Here is a 20,702-nt window from a genome sequence, read left to right on the forward strand (position 1 = left end):
AGGCCATTTGTAAGGAGATAAAAAGGTCTCAACAAGAGAGAACATGAAATATATACAGAGAAATGAAAAACAATCCTATCGAGTATGGCATAAGATGAATTGTGACCGTTGAAACTGAAAGACAGACACAGAGATGGATAGACATAGAAAGACCCTCATTTCCTAACAAATTTGTAGGCCTTAGTGCAAGTTTGAATGAAACACACTACATTTTGGTCCCTGTGCATGGATTTCTGTGACATTCTCCTAAGAGTTTTTCCTCTTTAGGTTGCAAAAAATAAAGCCTTACAGATGATTGATCACATAAAGGTAGAGGCTGTTCTTTGCAATACAAAGAGTGAACTTAGATAAATATTAATTATATAAATAAAATATTACATGTAAACAATTTTTAGAAATGGGAATAGAATGAAAAAAATATATTAGGGTCTTCTATTATTTCACTTACCAATATTAAGATCAATCACTGTGTCTAAGTGCTATATCTCTTTGTTTTAAATTAAGGAGAAATAAAACTTTGGATAAATATGGTGAATACACTGTTAAACATTACCCTTTACAAAACAGGACTAATCTGTAGATTAGTTAATGGTATTGAATAAATGTCAATTTCCTGATTTTGATAACTGCACTAAGATTATATAACTTGTTAAAATTTGGGGAAGTTGGAAAAAAGGTACACAGGAACTTTATATGGTATTTTCAGAACTTTTTCTAAGATGAAAACTGTTTCAAAAGAAAGATGTTAAAAATATATAAAATTCTGGACTAAGAACATCCGTTTTTCTTTTTTTCTCAACGAAATCCCACCAAAATGACTGGTGGAGGAAAGAGTCCATTCTTATACTAAAACAAAATGGTGGATGTAATCAGCTAACTGGAAGATGTGCAGGTTTTGTGCGTAAAAGTAAGCAGGTGGGATCATTCACGTGAGGAACCACAGGAGAGAAAATTTCCACCCCAAACAGTAACAAGAGAGTTCTGCTTTTCAAGAAGAGAACTATTCTTCCCAACCTAACTCTGGAGACCTTCCAAAATTAGCACCAATGAGTTCTGAGACACAGGTCATGAAGCAATAATCATGCCAATTCATTACTCAGGACTTCCCAAGCATTTCCACATCCCAGCATATACAGATGATTATATCCATGTGGAATGGTAAAATGACACAAGGAGAAGTGTGCTTCAGGCAGATTTATCTGATCAAAGTTTGTATAATATATTCAGAGTGGAATTAACAGCAGACAAGAAGAGCATTTTACACGGTATAATAGTAATGCAGGCCAAGACTGCAGACAGATTTCATACTGTGCCAATGATACTGTACTGATTTTGACTTTCTGAGACACTACTGAATTTTGAAGTCATGTCTAGGAACATCAGGAGAGAATGTCAAGGTCAAATGAAATGTCTGCCAAGGACCATATGTCATGTGCTTACCTTTTTTGGCCTATGCATTAGGCATAAGTATTTGAATCAGCAGGTAGAATCCATGGAACTATGAATCAGGTTAGAATTAAGGCCACTAAGATAATTAATGATAAAATGTTAACACTCTGGAAAACAGTCACAGATGTCAATTTCTCCTTACCCATTTGGTCAGATACCAAATGAAAACGAGTTAAGAGACAGGCAAGAATCAAAGATGATAGAAATTTTTGACACAGGTGGCAGAATAAACTAATGTCAAACCAAGACACGATGAATTGATTTTTTTTGTGGTTTAATATGAAGGAAGGGGACAGCAGACAGAGGATGAGAAACAAAAGAGGACAGATATTGAGGCAACATGGAGATGTCCCCATGAACACTTGCAGCAAATAGCTAGGCATATGAGGTCTGTTCTTTGGAAGAGAGGGCACTGGAAGAAATAGAGGGTCACTGATTGTTAAAGTTACAAAAGTAGATAATCATGGAAGGGAAAAGGAGAGGAGGTAAAACAACAACGAAGGAAGTTGAGAGAGGGGAGCTATAACACAGATATCACTAGATAAGAACATAACTGCAATAACTGCAGACACATCCAAAGCTGAATTTCTTACATTTTGCTTATTGTTATATTACAAAGAATCAGAAAATGTTATGCAAGGGAAAATCAGAACAAATATAACAACCTTAAAGTTTATTTAAACTTTTTAATGCTTATTTTATTTTTAAGAGAGAGAGAGAGAGAGAGAGAGAGAGAGAAGGAGAGACAGGGTGTGAGTAGGGGAGGGGCAGAGAGAGAGGAAGACACAGAATGTGAAGCAGGTTCCAGGTTCCGAGCTGTCAACACAGAGCCCGATGTGGGGCTCAAACCCACAAACCGTGAGATCACAACCTGAGCTGAAGTTCGACGCTTAATTGGCTGAGCCACCCAGGTAACCCTAAAGTTTATTTAATACCAATATTTCAATGATGTCCTTTCCTTGCAACTTATATAATTCAGATAACAATAAATGTGTTCTAAAATGTTTCCTTCATTCCTTCATTTGCCAGTGAAATTTGTTCCTTTATATTTGACATATGTTGGAAAGCCTCTAATTGAATTCTAATTCAACTGCATTTATTTTGTTCTGATAATTGTGTTTAAAATGTCACTCACATGAATGCCTGCAAACACAAATACTTTTTAAATATGACTCTTAATTTTGCTTGATCTTGACTTAAGAAAACTGATAATGAGGTCATCCCTGTGTTCTGGGTTAAAGGTTTTAACTGAAACCAATCTGACAAGGACTGATTGCAAATCATCACTTGCTTGTTATGTGTTCAATAGTCTGTTAATGTGTTGGTGGTCCCAGATCAATTCTTGGAGAACAAGCATCCGTTTCATTAAAACTCCTGCCTCAACTACAACCAATTAGTACCCCGAACAGACTCTGAGAAACCATTTCCTTTATTCCGCACTGGTAAGAAAAGTTCTGTCACTCTGTGAGTACATGAAATACCAGGTGCCACATGCCTGTTCTGGATTTAAATTAAGAATTCTGTCCCCAGAGTTTTCTTTGTTGTATTTTTAATGACTATTGTGTCTCTTCAAATAAAATTCAAATTGTGACCTGAAAAATGCTGGACGTGTATCATCCTATAGTATTCTGTGATGACCAACAGAAAGATACTAAATAGTCTCTATATTTCTAACTCATAGACACCTTAGAAGGTTTCCAAAAATAAATGGCAAGTACATATGTTTCATCACACACACATACACACACACACATACACACACACACACACACACACACACACACACACAAACACACTCATATGCACACACACAAGTCAAACTGATAAAGATGAACTCTATTTAGGTTACTGTATCTAGCTTAGCTGTGCAAGCTTACAAAGGATTCCCCCCCCCGCCCAAATTATCCAAACCAAATACCCACCTATAGTTCCAAACCAAAAGAATTAGAAAATATAGTCTAGATTTGAAAATATATTGCCTTTGGGGCAAATGGGTGGCTCAGTTGGTTAAGTATCTGACTCTTGATCTCAGCTCAGGTCATGATCTCACAGTTGTGGGATTGAGCCCTGTGTTGGGCTCTGTGCTGAGAGCATGGAGCCTGCTTGGGATTCTCTCTCTCTCTGGCTCTCTCTCTCTCTTTTTCTGTCCCTCCCTCACTCATGCTCTTGCTCTGTTTCTCTCTCTCTCTCTCTCTCTCTCTCTCAAAATAAATAAATACACTTAAAAATAAAAAATAAAAAATACATTGCCTTTGATGTAATATTAACTATATTCTGAAGTACTTTCTCATTAGTTGACTAAAGCTATTTCTTCAGATTCTCCAAAACACAATGTATAAGACTTCATTGTATGTCAAAGGGAAATATCCTTTATAGTTTATAAATCAAATAAAGATTCCCCACCTTCTCATGCGAAGGGTTAATTTTCATTTTCATCCCTGTGTAAGATAGTAAGTATTACAGATCCAGAAAGTAAATCAGAAGTAAATTGGACCATTGCTTCTTAACTCTTCACTCCCTCACTGTAATAGAATTATTCATCCATGACTTTTGCCCTATAATTTTGAGGTGACTCCTACCAGAGTAGGGGGAGTACACATATCCTTTTCAAACATTTGCTTTAGACATTGTTATGACTCCCTTTGGACAATGGAACATGGATGAAAGTGACACTCTGCCTATTATCAGCTGAGCCTTGGAGAGTTATTCCCTATTTCTACCAACTCTCCTGGACCTTCCATCATTTGTCATGTAAAGAATATGCTCTGGAAAGCTACTGCTCCTTTCAGCATGGATCCAAAAATTAAAGTATAAGGAAGAGACTTGAATTTAACCCAAAACATGGAATCCAGCAGAGCTCAGTACAGATCAGGCAAGAACAGACACAATCAGTCAAAATACAGCCAAGCTACAGACCTGTGACTATGAAATAAATGATTGGTACAGCAAACTGTGCTTTTGGGTTGTTTGCTATGCAGCATTATCACTACAGCCTGCCTAGTCAAATCCCGTGGCAGATGACAACAGATGACAGAAATGAGGGTACAAGTACAGCAGGTCTATGAAATCCAACAAACCTTTATTAAGCACCAACTGTATATAGGGTTCGATTCTTCAAGAACTAGAGATTCAAATCTACTGACTTGGTAGAATGCCATCAGTCAATGGTATGCAATGATCATTTATAGAATTAGCCACACAAAGCATCAGAAAACCTATTCTTTTTAAGTTACCATGGGACACATACCAAAATTGACTATGTCTTGCATCATGCAACCTCAACAAATTAAAAAAAAACAAAACGAAATCATACAAAGTGTGCTCTCTGACCACCATGGAATCAAACTAAAAATGAGTTAACAGCAATAGGAAAATCTGCTAACATTTGGAAACTAAAAACTACACTACTAAATAATTTATCAGTCAAATAATGAGTCTTCATGAATATCAAAAATACAGTGAACCAGAGGGGAGGCAGGTGGGAGGGATGGGTTAAACAGGTAAAGGGGATTAATGAGTGTACTTGTTGTGATGAGCACCTGATGTTGTGTCGCAGTGTTAAATCTCTATACTGTACACCTGAAACAAATATTACACTGTATGTTAACTAACTGGAATTTAAATAAAAACTTAAAAAAGTACATTGAACTAAGTAATAATGAAAACACAACTTGTAATCATTTATGGGATAAAACCAAACCAGTGCTAAGAGGAAATCTGAAAGCACTAAACGCATAGGTTGGAAAAAAGAAAAAAATCTCAAAACAATAATCTAAACTCCCACCTGAAGAATCTAGAAACATATCAAAATGAACCCGAAGCAAGCTGAATGAAGAAAACAATAAAACAAAGACAAAAATGAATGAAATTGAAACAGAAAAGCAATTGAGAAAATCAATGTTCTATGGAAAGCTCAATAAAACTGTCAAAGCTCTAGTAGCAGTGACAATGAAATGGAAGCCACCAATTATTAATATCAAGAATGAAACAATCACAGTCACTACAAACCCTGCAAACATCAAAAGGATAATGAGAGAATACTATGAGGAATTCTACATGTATTAATTTGGCAACTGAAATGGACCAATTCCCATACATGATAAGAACTTTTAGAAAAGTAAGAATAGAGAGATAGAGGGGAGCATCTTCGACTGGATCATGTGCATCTACAAAAACCTGCAGCTAGCATTACACTTAATGGTGAAAGACAGAATGCAGCAAATGCTTTCCTCTTAAAATGAAGAACAAGGCAATGACATCTGCTCTCACCACTCTGATTCAACACAGTGCATAGAGATGGGAAAGGAAGAGATAAACCTGTCCCTATCTACAAATAACATGATTGTACTCTGCTAATGGAAACTCGTGCACATTGGAACTGTGTCCTCATTTTGCATCATTTTGATATAAATCAGTCTCAGTAATAATGGTTAATAACTATGTATTGTTAACATAACTGTGTAACTAAGTAACTGAATGTAGAATTTGTAAAACCTGAGATGTTACAATTTGGGGGTGGGGAGGCATCATGAGATTTATAAAAAGGCCCACAGATCAAGTAATGCTGGCACATATAGTAAAGAATAAAGAGAAAATAATTCTCCTATTTGCTGTGGTTGAAAAATTGTGCATTTTCAGACAAAATTTTAACATATTTATACATATGTTAAAATTTTACTGTGAAACCCTCTGCTTGCTACTAGGAGAAATTTCTGCCAAAATTACATAGTACAAATCACTCTCATGAAAGAGATCAAGAACAGAGAGCAAGAATCTTTAACAATTATACAACACACATGACACATTTTATTAAAATAGTGAAACACAGAAATAATTTTAAATACCACAGTATCTTCCAATTGTAATATAATATCTAAGATCTCATTTGGCACCTTTACAGAGTAATCTGTGTATTTTCTTTGTTAACTCTCTTTAATTCACGATTTTGCCCTCAGTCACTCCAGGAAATTTTAATTTCACTTTCAAGCAGCTTAAGTCTTTATCCACCAGAACTAACAAGTTTTAGCCATCCCTGGAAGATGGCTCTCCCTGTGGACTTATCACAGAGAAGGGGAGGTTCCTGCTCCTCTCTGTCACCCTTCTGGGTGTCATCTCCCAGGCCAATGAGTAAGAAAAGGGGGGTATGCAAACTGTTGTAAGATGTTTGGATTCTTTTACATTTTTTTCTTCAGACGTTCTCACAACTTTTGTCAATTACCAGCTTGGCCATAACTGCTTCTTCCTAGGTACTTGAATAAAAATGCATGCAAGATCATTGTACCTAGTAAAATAAAAGCCTTTTCAAATGCCCTATTAGGAGAATTCCTGAGGAGATAGTAGTAAGAGTCTCAGTTTTGTTATCAAAAGTAAGTCATTTTGAACAACACTTTTGAAAGGAGATTAAAATCATTATAATAAAACCCAAATCAAAGAGATTACTTTTGTTTATCTATAAGGAAAATCTAAAACCTAGATACTGTTAGTGTGATTTTCTTTCTCCCTCTTTCCCTCCATTGTTTTAATTAGTTTTATCATTTTATTCTCATGCCTCCAGGGAAGCAAAATGTTTCATGAAGACGTATTTATTTTAATGACTATCAGTCTAACAGAGTTAATGAAATTTCTAGAGGAGTTTAACTTACCCTGAAAGGATGGTTTATATACTGATATTATGTAAATATATTTTTCAATGAGAAGCTGCTTTTTTCCTCTCACTAATGGAATTTCAGGTCAAGAAAGGTTATAAATAAGGATGATTTATAGGGCTCCCTTTTCTGGGCACTACAGACAGTAGGCACTGTGAGCCAGAGTGGCCAGTCCATTAACATAGAAGTCTATTAGTACAATTCTTTTAAAGCTACTTTTGAAAATTTAATAAAGATAGATTTTCAGGGGTTGAAATAATTAGCTGTAAAAAGTGATTTAGGTTAAAGCCTAAAACATATAATCTGATCCTCAATTTTACCATAAAGTTTTTTTTCTTTCATAAATATAATACAGAACAATCATCAACTCCTTGTAGCACACCAAGAGATACACAGCATGCATCAAGAATGGTTATATAATTTTGATATCATGCATTTCATTCATTAAAGCACAGACGCATTTGTACTGTGAGCAATTTAAAAACAAATGCACAAAATAATAATGTGATACCACTTTACAGTCGCCGGAATGGCTAAAATTAAAAAAAAACACAACAACTAGAAAACAACAAGTCAGTATACATGTTGTGAAACTGGAGCCCTCATACACCATAAACATATGATTTGTAGTGTTTGAACGTCAAGTGGTACAGTTGTTATGGAAAACAGTTTTGTATTTCCTCAAAAAGTTCAACAGAGTTACCTATGACTCAGCCATTTCACTACTAGGTATATACCTACATGAATTCAAAACATGTTTGCACAAAAATGTGCACACAAATTTTCATAGAAGCATTATTCCTAACAGCTAAAAAGTAGAAACAACCCAAATGCACATCAAATGATGAATGGATAAACAGTATGTATTACGTTGGTGCAATGGAATATTATTTAGCCATAAAATGTAATGGAGTACTGCTATAAGCTCTAAGGATGAACCTTACAAACATACTATGTGAAAGAAGCCAGTCACAAAATACCACCTCTCGTATGATTCTCTTTGAATAGACAAATCATACAGACAGGAAGTAGGAGTACGGTGGGACTGGGAGGTATAGGGTTTATTTTTAGAATAATGGAAATGTTCTGGAATTAGGCAATGATGATGGTTGCAGGATAATGTGAATACGGTAGTCCCCTCCCCGACTTACCTGCAGTTTCACTTTTGATGGTCTCAGTTACTCAGGGTCAAGTATGTTCTGGAAGCAAATGATTTTCCTGACATATAATCAGAAGGTCACTAATAGCCTAATGTTAGGTCACAATGCTTACATCATTCACCTCACTTTAACTCATCACATAGGCATTTTATCATCTCACATCATCATAAGATGAAGGGTAAGTACAGTACAATAAGATTTTGAGAGAAAATTGAGTCACATTACTTTTATTACAGTATATTGTTATTATAATTGTTCTTTTCTATTATTAGTTACTGTTGTTACTCTCTTACTGTGCCTCACTTATAAATTAAACGTTATCACAGGTATGTATTTATAGGAAAAAACAGCATATATAGGGTTTGGTACTATCCACAGTTTAACACATCCAGTGGGGGTACTGAAATGTACCCTCCATGGATAAGAAGGGGCCTACTGGATACTAAAATCCACTAACCTCTACACTCTGAACTGGTTAAAATAGTAAATTGTATGGTATGCGATTCTATTTGAGTAAAAGTCCAAATGCATTTATGGAGATAACATATAAATTAAAATAATAATGAGTACCTCCTGAAGGTCCTCCCACACACACCATTTCCTGGTAGCCACTGATTAATTTTCTGTCTCTATGGATTTGCCTGCTCTGGATATTTCATACAGATGGTATCGTACAATAGGTGGTCTTTTGTGACTTGCTTCTTTCACGGAGCATGATGTTTTTAAGGTCTACCTATGCAACAGTACCTCATTCCCCATAAGGTTTAATGAAATCCTGTCAACTTATTTAGACAATTCTCAAAAAAGGGTCATCAAAACCAAAGCACAATTACTGGCTTTCATTTTCCTTTCTGGGTATGGATTATCATATTCAAAATACTGGGGAAACATCAGAATTTACATGAGCATTGGAGTAAACTGTATCAGTAACAAGTCTTATTAATAAACTTGGAGAAATGGGCAGTGGTTGGCATAAAACAAAAATGTGCCCATACGAAGACAGGTATTGCTTCACATGACGAGCCCCCAAAAATAAGTGAAATGAGCCTAAGTGGAAGCAGAGCCATGTGTGTGCTTACACTCTCCTTGTTATCTCTGTGACATTCGTCTTTCCATCAGATCTGTTTTAAAAGTACCACTTTAGAGAAAAATGCTATATTGTCTCAGTCTAATGACACTTTTAAAAAAGATAAAGATGAAAAAAAGTCAAATATGTCAGTTCAAAGTCCATAGAGAAAAAGTAAGAAGTGAAGGGAATTGAGAAGCTTCTAACTTTCAGTATGAAAAAATGCATGAGAATGTTAGAGTTCTCCTTAAATGTATAAAAAATACCTGTGATCATGAAAGAACTGCAATTATTTTAAATGTTATTTTTTCTGAACACCTCTGCATAAATTATTAAATATATTTTAAGAATAGTAATATGTATGAATAATAAGTCATATACATCAATATATCTACAATTGTCATAAACTTCGTTTACACTTAAGAGTAAATTTACAAGGAAGCAAAATCATTTGTAAAATGAAAGGACACAGAGTCCTATAGAGTTCCCACAAGCATGACTGTAAAATTTCAGTAAATTATTACACATGATGATTATATTGTGGGTAATAATATGTTTAATAAGAAATGAAAAAGAAAGAAAAAAAAACCTGCTGAAAGTTCTAAGATCAGAGAAATCTCTTTTCAAAGTACAAATAGTCAAGGGGCACCTGGGTGGCTCAGTCGGTTAAGCATCCGACTCTTGGTTTCATCTCAGGCCATGATTTCACGGTTTGTGGGTTCGAGCCCCACATTGGGCTCCGAGCAGTCAGTGTAGAGTCTGCTTGGGATTCTCTCTCTTTCTCCCTCCTTCTGGCACTGCCCTGCTTGTTCTCTCCCTCTCTATCTCTCAAAATAAATAAATAAACTTAAAATAAAAAGATTAAAAAAATACAAATAGTCAATATTCTCATTAAAAAACTCAACCCAATTAGTTATTAAATAATATAAAATGAAAACAATATTGGGTATTCACTTGTGTGTATAAGTGTTGCAGAGATTTAAAAAATTGGTACTACCCAAGTGTTTTCTCATGCAAAATATGAAGGAATGTAAACTGGCAAAGATTTTTTGGAAGATAGTTCGGAAATTTTATTTAAAAAAATAAAAAGACATGCCTTTTTTTGTCCAGAAATTATACCTTCAGAAATTATTTCTAAAGATATCACATCATGCATTTCCCTGTTTTGTAGACAACAAGGTGAACAGTGAGTAAATACTGCCTAAGAACAGCACCAAAGAGCTCATTTGCATGCTGTTGCTTACATCTTCTACAAGGGTTATTTTAGTTTTATAAAATGAAAGTATATATTTAAGTTTAAAACTGGCAAATGAAAGATATGAATACACATAAAACTGTGAGCTTAGAAAATGAGAAATTCAATTACTTACTTTACAAGATAGACAGCCTATGTCCACATGGTTACATATGGACAGAAACAAAGTCTAAGTGTTTACAAATAAATTTTATGGACAGATGCGCCTTTCCCCACCAATAACAGTTTGGGGGAGTTTTTTTGGAAGAAAGAGTGGTAGGGCAATGGTTTACTATACGTGCAAGACAATATATTCTGTTGTTAAATATAAAGCTTCTACCTACCATTTCCTTATGATATACAAAATACACATTCTACATATCATCATCCAAATTTTACATATAATGCAATCTTCTTTTCTGCACTCAGCTCATTTATCATGCTCAAATTAAAAGAACATTGTCAATCTAAGATACATTATAAGAATGTGTTATCTTTATGCATTTTTTATAGTAGTTTAGTTCATTTAGACATCCTGGTATCATGTGTTTGTTTTCTCTTGCCTACTTTTTATATTTTTCTATATAAAGTTATCATACGCTATCTTCAACCAAAAAATCTCATCAAATGTGTAAAGATGATGTGGCACGATATTGATCATAGCATTACTTAAAACTCCAACACAGAAAAAGAAAGAAGGTGTGCCAGAGGTAACCGATTAAATAAATTATGGGACATACTTGAAGAGGATGACGTCTAAATTAATATGGAAATATTTCTACATTATGCTATTGAAGTAGAAGAATGAATAAAAGAAAGGATATAAAATATTAAGATACATGCAAGGATGTTTGTCTAAATGCAAACAGTAGTCACCTCTGTGTTGTGGGATTTTAGGTGATTTTTACTTTGTGCTTTATCCATTCATTTTCAGCAGGCATTATCACCCCATGAGTGCAAAAACTGGTTCCTGAGGGGCAAAGAAATCTTGGCTATTACAGTGGTTTATGGCATTCCAAAAACCACAGTATATAAACAGATATACCATATATCCATGGTTTTAAAATCTCATGGGGGAGGGTGGCTAGAATCTCAGCCTTTCTGAAAAGGCTGGGAAACATTCCTTTAATCTCTGGTTTTCACCGTTTGAATTTTTAACACGTGTAGTTTTGCTTAATCACACATGCACACACACACACACACAGACACACATAAACACAACTATTTTCACTTTGAGAAACAAAGTTTTCTTCATGTTGAGAAAAAAATAGGCTTATTACATTTTAGGAATATTTCCACCATGAATGATAAAAGTAGGCAAAAAATGTAGTATGGTTTAAAAGGGTAAGACACAGTAATTGCAGGTAGATAAGGCATTTCTAGGTCTTAGAATATTCACTAAAACCCTTTAAAAAATCTATTTACATTGATCCAGATTCCTTACAGGAAACTTGAAGTCTAAATAATGTCTTAGGAAAAATGCACCAGACAGACTTAAACAGGCAAGGAAGACTTTATGAAAGACAACCACAGTAGGCAAGAAAGAACTCAACTCCACCATAACAAAAGGTGAAAGAGGTTTTAAGCACTGGGATGAGCTAGTAGAAAAGTACTGAAGGACACTGGGAAAGGGGATCCATCAATGTGATTAGGCTATCTGTGTTTGCTAATTGGCATTTATCTATTAAAGTTAGACTCTTACTCCCTCATGAACTCTAGAGGGAGGGTGCCTTAGCTCCCTTAATGATGACATATCAAAGGGAAGGCTCCCAAGTCTTTGAGAAAGACATCCCTGAGATACAAAACTGGCAAGAGCCTAGGAGATGATTTACACCTCAAAGGGGCAGGGAAGAATTGACAATTTCAAGTTTTCTAAAGCTAATGCTCTAAGAATAGGGAGATGAGGGGCCTATAACCATGAAGCAGTCTGTCTCAAGTTAGTCACGCTGAGGGAACGTTAAGGCTATCTTCAACAACTGGCATTCAGAAAAGTGTTTTCATTTATGAGGCCCCTAAGTTATCTTGTGGTTAACTAAAATTACTTTTTATTGTTATCCTACAGCTAAAATTAATGCAACACCCTAGAGTGACTCCAAAAAGAGCAGTTAAGTGCTCACTTGATATATTAAAAAAAAAAAACCTGAGTGGGAAAAAATTCCTATAATTTTTAAAAAGTGACACAGGTTAGTGGTGAATTAAAATTGAAGTAAAATATCTTAAATCTTAAAAAATAGCATAGGCACATTTAAGGGGGCTGCTTCTAATTCCCATGAATGATGACTTATTCTGGTAGTTAGTATTTAGCATAATAGTCCTTTTTAGGAAGACTTAACTTTTCCTTTTCTCTCTTTTGGTGGACTTTTTCAGATTAAAATGAAACAAGTAGCAAAATGGGTCCAACATCTGCAAAAGGAAGAAAATTACAGAGAACGTCAGAATGTTTAAGAGATTTTCTCTGATCTAATCTTCAAATGTGTAATTTACAATTTTATTAATGCTTTAGACATACGCTTACATGATGTGAAACAAAATATCAAAAGAAAACAAATGATGTATTTTCTTGACTGCAAACAGATGACTGAATAACTGTGCGCTGCTAATTATAGGCTGGTGAGTTCACCACTGAGAACCATGGGAAATGTGAAGGCCCTTTTTTAATGTGTGTGTCGCAGCAAAAAGAAATCCACTGGGCAAAATAATCATCAGCCTGTCCTGAATAATCTTGAGGTTGTATCTAGTTCTTAGCTCACGATAGCTATTTATGTGCAATATTCCATATGCTTTTTTATGAACCTGGCCTTAAATGAAGAAAAGGAAAAATGTGAATATTCTGAAGTTACTGTGGCGGAGCACATTCAAGTCAGATTTCTCACACTGTAGAATCTGAATACTCAAACGCAAAATTGCTGAAAACAGCATCTTGAGGCTTCGGGACAGTTCATTATGGTAGGCTTTGCTGCCAATGTGATCTTGAAGGCCATAGAAAAAGTGCATTGTGTTATATTTTAAGACTACATCATAATTAAGTGCTACTGCTGTGCTTGTGGCTTCCAGAAAAGTTATTAACAGCACTCTGTCAGATAATTAGAAATATAGATCATACAGATACTTCTTTTAATTTGCTAGAATTCACACCCTGGTATAATTGTTCTATTCTCCTTGTATTTGGGGGATGGCATTTTTAGTATGAGATTTATATTATGTCTAATATCTTGCTAGTGGCCAAATCTACACATTTACCAAGAGGTTTTCTTCTGATATCTTTCATACCTCAGCTGTCAAGAAATGAAAATATAGGCGCTCCTGGGTGGCTCAGAAGGTTAAGTGTCCGATTTCGGCTCAGGTCATGATCTCATAGTTGATGAGTTCGAGCCCCGCATTGGGCTCTGTGCTGACAATTCACAGCCTGTAGCCTGGTTCAGATTCTGTGTCTCCCTCTCTCTGCCCCTGCCCCACTCATGCTCTCTATTTCTCAAAAAAAAAAAAAAAAAAAAATTAAAAAAAAGAAAATATAGAGCATACACATATACACATACATATATACATGAAATGCAAACATGGAAGATACGAATTAGATATATGGATATAGAAATACAAATACACATTTTACTTATCATGTAGATATAGACTACATCCCAGAGAGAGAGAGAAGGAGAGAAAGCATATGCTCTGTAAGTTACACCGTAAGTTTTACATAGAAATCCAGACTAATTAACCTTCTTTCTTATACTATTCCTTTGGACATTAAATAAGTTTGAAGCCCAACAAAGATTTGTACGTCCTAGTAGAAAAGTCAATCTATGGCTTCCTAAAACCACAAGCGTCAAGGTTTCCGAGTACATATTATCTCCCTGAAACAATGCTTTACTTGATGGTTTTTGCCTGCTTGGGAGCATGTCTAACCCTAACAGGAGAAGAGCAAGGCCTGTACTACTAAAAGACAGTCCACCTGGTAGGAAAATTATTATCTCATAAAATGTTTGCACCAATTTCCTCCTTTGCTACAGTGACTGCTCCAAGTATTTGAGACAAGGGCTGGGTATATAGGTGGTAAGGGGACCAAAGGGAGTTTATGACAATTTTCATTTTTCCGTTTTCACAATACACCCAACTATAAGCATTTGGAACAAAATGACTACATGCCTTCTCTCCCCCGAGCCCTGGGTAAGTATGCATCTAAAAATATATTTATAGGCTCAAAACATGATCAAATCTTTACTTAGATGTTAAAAGACAAGTCTTTCTATAAATAAATGACTGATAAAAGGTTCATTTCCATTCCCGAGGAACATACAGACAACAGTGTTGAGCATTACAATACCAAAGTGGAGTCTAGGGATGTGTTTGGGATTCTTTGGTAAATGGTCTGATGGGGTCCAAAGAGGTTAGATTGGGAGAAACAAGAAAGTAACTCAACTGGTATCTGAAGAGGAGAACAGAGGTTCATTTTTCTTCATCTCTCTATGCTGGCTTCCTTTACTTTTTATTTTCAGAAGTGCTATCATTGAAAATGCCTCCAGGGTGTAAAAGGAATACAGGAAAAGCAGGGGATTGGGTAGAAATTCCAGATACCAGTGAACTTTGAGGCAAAGAGACAGGAAGAACAGATGGATGTACCAAGATACAGAAGGAGGGAAGGAAGTTAACAAAGTTCTTCTCAAATGGTTATTTGTAAGCACTGCTTGTATTTTAAAATGAAAATGTTATATTGTCGAGATTCTGTTGCTTTTGAAATTCATTCAGTGGGTGTTAATTCAGGGTCTGCTGTGATTCAGGCTCTGAGGATCCTGTCCCCAGGTCCAGAGAAGCAGACAGACTCTAAGCCCTTGTTACTTAGTGTGTGGTCTGGGGCCTGCAGCAACCGCATCAGCCGGAATCAGAATCTGCATTTTTACAAGATCTCTACATAATTCTTATGCATATCAAAGTCTGAGAGACATTACTTTAAATATATGACTATAGGGGCGCCTGGGTGGCTCAGTTCGTTGGACTTCAGCTCAGGTCAGATCTCGCAGTTCGTGGGTTTGAGCCCTGCATCGGGCCCTCTGCTGACAGCTCAGAGCCTGCAGCCTGCTTCGGATTCTGTGTCGCCCACCCCTGCCCTTTCCCTGCTCACACTCTGTCTGTCTGTCTGTCTCTCTCTCTCAAAAATAAATGTTAAAAAAAGTTTTGAAAATAAATATATAACTATAAAAGTGTGTGAAACAGATGTGCCTTGACACTACGAGAACACAAACTCGTAGTTTGTAAGGGAGATGGGGTGTGAGTGAGGACAAATGATTGATGGTTAGATAAACCAACTAAAGATTTGGGACTCTGAGTAATGTGGAGTGAGTTACTGATGGCTTTTAAGCATCTGTTTTTCACAATGTGGAGAATCGTTTTGAGGTAGGGCAGGTGGCAACAGAAAGATGCCCTGATCATAGTATTCAGGACCCAATTTCTTCAAACCTGTGGTTGTGTAAATTGTATCTTACTTATTTTTTTGTTTCAAAGATACAGAAGCAATCAGTATAATCCTTAAACAGAATTAGATTGTTTTTACTCATTTTGTGTTCTAGAATGGAAATATTTTCTTTTTAACCAAGCACAAATCGGTAGTTGTTTGTGTGATCATTTTTCTAGTCGGTATGGACTGGAGAGAGAGGCCACCATTTGCTCTTTTATGCTCAGCTGCAAGGCAGCAAGAAATAAACGTCATAGCTACACAGAGGATATAGTGGGACTCCTAAGTGAATTTAGTTTAATTTTTTATATTTAAAATATTTAATTCTCTGAGATCTGTTCTTAGTGAAGTAGATCAATGATGAAAATAGCTGAATCTGAGCATCAGAAGACCTTCCAGTCTGCCTGATGCATGATCTTCATACTTCTGAGAAGTAAAAGTAATTTAAAGCAATAAGGGCTTATGTCTGGGATTGTCAGTGTGTGAGTATGAATGTGAGCGTGTGTGCATGTATGTTTATAAAAGTGACAGCAGAGAACCAAGGACTGGCTGATGGATGAAAGAGATGGGAGGGTATATGTGTGTATGAAACGCTCATCAGTGCTGAGCAGTGATGAGAAGGTTTCACTGCTGACCTTTGTGACTATGAAGATTTCTCCACTTGAACTGAACTCAGAATTTTAAAAAATAAGATATTTAAGATCACGTTCAATACCATTTTCACAATATCTTATGCAACCCCTGCTGCAAACCTTTTTCTTGTTGTTGTTGTTGTTGGCAACATTTTAATAAAGTTTTTAATTTAAATTCCAGTTAACATACAATATATTAGGTTCAGGTGTACAATATAGTGATTCAACATTTTCATACAAAACCTGGTGCTCATCACAGCAAGTGCCCTCCTTAATCCCCATCACCTATTTAACCCATTCCCCCACCTACCTCTCTTCTAGTAACAATCAGTTTGTTTTCAAGAGTCTGTTTCTTGGCTTGTCTCTCTCTTTTCCCCCTTTTGCTTATTTGTTTTGTTTATTAAATTCCACATATAAGTGAAATCATATGGTATGGTATGGTACGGTATGTCTTTCTATGACTGATTTCTTTCTCTTATCATAATACTGCCTAGTTCCATCCACATCATTACTCATGGCAAGATTTCATTCTTTTCATGGCTAAGTAATATCCCGTTGTATATGCATACCGCATCTTTATCCATTCATCCCCCTGCTGCAAACCTTTAAACTCAGCCTGAATTATCTACAAATACATACTTATCAGAGCATAAAGTTGTCACAAACTCCAAGGGCTATTTAAAGCCTGTGCTGAGGCACATAGCACTACTACCAATATTCAGACACATCACAACCTTAAGTGACTTTTACTTCGATCTACCTTTGAATTTCTAGGAAAGAACCTTGTTTCTGCACCTCAGTCCTTTCCCTGCTACTTCTTTGTTGACCTGTTTGATCTCTAATCACCATGCACACCTATCAACATATATTTTAGATGAGAAAACTCAGGCTCAGCTCAGGCTCCATGCAGCCTGACCACCATAGGGAGCAAGTAAGTCAAGACAGTGTTAATATCTCTATGTTCCATACAAATGGGAAATATGAGTAAATTTTTCTTGCATTTTAGTAATCTTGATTCTTTACACCAGGGCAATGATATGTAATTTCTTTACTTATTTTGCTATAAAAGACTTTATTTTTTAAGGGTAGTTTTAGGCTCACAGCAAAATTGAAAGGAAGGTACAGAGATTTCCCATACACCCTCTCTCTCAACACATGCGCGGCCTCCCCATCAACAACATCCCCCACCATAGTGGCACACTTATCACAACATGAACCTACACTGACACATCATAATCACCCGAAGTCCATAGCGTAGCTTAGGGTTCACTCTTGGTGTTATACATCCTATCAGTTTGGACCGATGCATAACAAAGCTTATGTTAACTAACTAGAATTTAAATAAAAATATGAAACCACACAAAAAATGTATAACATAGTATCATACAGGGAATATTCACTGCCCTAAAACTCCTGTGCTCTGTCTATTCACCTCTAGCTCCCCACCCTTAACTCTGGCAACCACTGATCTTTTTACTGTCTCCATAGTTTTGCCTTTTCCAAAACATCATATAGACGGAATCATATAGTATGTACCCTTTTCAAACTGACTTCTTTCACTTAGTAATATGCATTTAGGTTTCCTCTATGTATTTTCGTGGCTTGGTAGCTAATTTCCTTTTAGAACTGAATAATGTTCTATCATCTGACCGTACCACAGTTTATTTATCCACTCACCTATTGAAGGGATGTCTTGGTTGCTTCCAATTTTTGGCAATTATGAATAAAGCTGGTATAAGATGTGTGTGTAGGCTTTTATGTGGACAAAAGTTTTCAACTCCTCTGGGTAAATAAATACCAAAGAGTAAGTAAGTATCAAAGTCCTGTAGTATCAGGCTTTCAGATTTGTTCTTCCTCTTCAATGTTATGTTGGCTTTTCAAATCCCATTTGTTTGTTTTTTAAGTTTCCTAAAATTCAGTTGTCAAAGATGCCACCCTGTCCTCTGAGATCGAATCTAAATTTTATTTTAGGAAGTCAGAGAAGTTCAAACATAGACACAAAGGAGTTTTCTCAATTTATGTTTTAAAAAATTACATGTGAATTCAATTTTGAGTAAACCAATGCTCCTAATTCCCTGTGGTTTTTATTTAAATTAAGCTGGTACAAGAGTATGGGGAAACAAAGAATATGTACACAAATATAATCAATCCTACTGCTGGAGCACACAAAGTCATACTGAGACACTGAGTGTGGCTATTCACTCTGAGTTTTTAAGAAAGAACATGGTTTCACTGTCATCTCAATCATCATCATCAATAACCACAGCTAATGTATATGAAAATGGTGGCTATGTAGGTCTTTTAAATACTTTACACATATTATTTATTTAATCTTCACAACGATCTTATGATGAAGACATGGACGCCCTCACTTTTCAGATTAAGAAACAAAGTCAAAGAGCAGTTAAATAATTTCCCCAAGGTCACACAGCTATTAGGCAGCAGAGCTGTTATTGATCAGCCTTAAAAATGTGAGTGATTGATTCACAGAATAGTTTAGAAGATTTTTTAAATCAAAGAGGTGTAGGTTCAAAACTGGGCTCTAAGGATTAAAGTACAAACTCATGAGCATAGTGATTAAATTCTTTTAACTTTAATTTGTTCATCCATAAAGCAGAAACCATATCCCTGACTAATAGGTGCCTAGGAAGATGAAAAGAAATAAGGATGTGAAGGTGCTTACCATTGGTCCAGACACATAGAATGCGCTCAGCAGAAGTTAAATGCTTTTATTATTACATTTCCAATAAAATCTCTGTTGGTTGTAGCAATCAGCACTGCTATATAAACTATGCTCTCTACATGAACTTCATTCAGTTCTTGACGTGTCAAAATAGTTACCAATATTTTCAGTAAAATTTTCCACCATGTGTTATGTATTCCCTGGCTCATTAGACCAAATGTACTGAATCACAAGATAATCATTAGGAAAAACAATGGTACTTGTGAACAGTAGAAATGAACGCAAATGTAGCTGGTTAAGGGAAGGAGAGGTAAATGCCTGTTGGATTAAGCAATTGTTCTTAACTCTGGAAGGCTAAATTGTACTGGTGGGGATGCCTGATTTGTAGCTCAGAGATGCTCTTAAGGACTAAAGCAGTAGGCATTTTCCACCTACTGCTCATACCTCAAGGCCTGCCATAATCTCACCCATGGCAGAATGAAGCTTGGAAACCTGGGCCGACAAAGATGACAGTGTTAAGTTGACCCTAATGTCCACGCATATCCTCATTCCCACACAAAGAGAAAGCACACAAAGCAGTAGGCCCCCTTCTGTCCTGACTAGCTGAGGTTTTTTATTCTCTGCATCCAGAATCTTCCCTGCTAATTGTCATTTTCTTTTGTGAAGTTCCATTGGCTGCTGCTGTACCCAAATTTGTATTTTCTAGTATTCTACAATCTTCTTTCTTTAGTGTCCCATAACGTCTCTCATATATATGTATTTGTTGAGTCCATTGTTTTTGGAAATGGGAAAATCACCGTAGGTCCTGTCTCCCTTATTCCAGGAGTTTTATCCCTTCTCTCTCTCTGGGTTAAAGGAATAGTTTGAAGTAATGAAAAGAGGTTGGGTCAGCTACTGGGAGACCAGGGCTTTATGAGTCACAGCCCCAGATGTATGTCTTACTAGCAGTGACAAAGTTACCTACCTTTAAGGAATTCAAATTTCTTGCCTATAAAATGGGAGAATAATTGTACCCATGTCACTGGATGGTTGTGACGATTATTTAAATGAGTTCACAGATATAAGGTGCTATTACTATTATTATTTATTAGTGCAATCTTTCAAAATCTTGACTTCCTGACTAACTGAAACCCCTCCCATGCACAACTCATTCATTAGGGAATCCTCATTATTCCCACATCGCTGACAATGTTGAATTTTACCCAAAACCTATGATCCTAGAAAAAAGCAAAGTTTAAGAAATTTCCCCCTCCTTTTGTATTCTAGGCAACAGCTTATCATAAAAACCCACACTTCCCCATATGACTTAAATAAAACTCAGGGATGCTCCTTTGTTTACCTATGACAAGGCCAGACACAGACCCTCCAAATTCCCATCTTTGCTTCA

At 36.0% G+C, this 20,702-nt stretch overlaps 1 protein-coding gene and 2 non-coding genes across 3 annotated transcripts in view; 2 read left to right on the forward strand and 1 right to left on the reverse strand.

Annotated features, from left to right (window-relative positions):
- The window catches only part of IL1RAPL1 (interleukin 1 receptor accessory protein like 1), a 1,353,681-nt gene that overhangs the window by 500,599 nt on the left and 832,380 nt on the right, over positions 1-20,702 (reverse strand). The window lies entirely within an intron of this gene.
- On the forward strand, positions 16,353-16,432 carry LOC128774008 (small nucleolar RNA U2-19). The gene has a single exon (XR_008418488.1). It is a non-coding gene; the product is annotated as a small nucleolar RNA U2-19 (small nucleolar RNA).
- Positions 16,606-16,675, forward strand: LOC128774007 (small nucleolar RNA U2-30). The gene has a single exon (XR_008418487.1). It is a non-coding gene; the product is annotated as a small nucleolar RNA U2-30 (small nucleolar RNA).

The sequence above is a fragment of the Panthera pardus genome, unplaced genomic scaffold, assembly GCF_024362965.1.
Source record: "Panthera pardus isolate Hobbes unplaced genomic scaffold, ASM2436296v1 HiC_scaffold_27, whole genome shotgun sequence".
Classification (NCBI taxonomy): domain Eukaryota; kingdom Metazoa; phylum Chordata; class Mammalia; order Carnivora; family Felidae; genus Panthera; species Panthera pardus.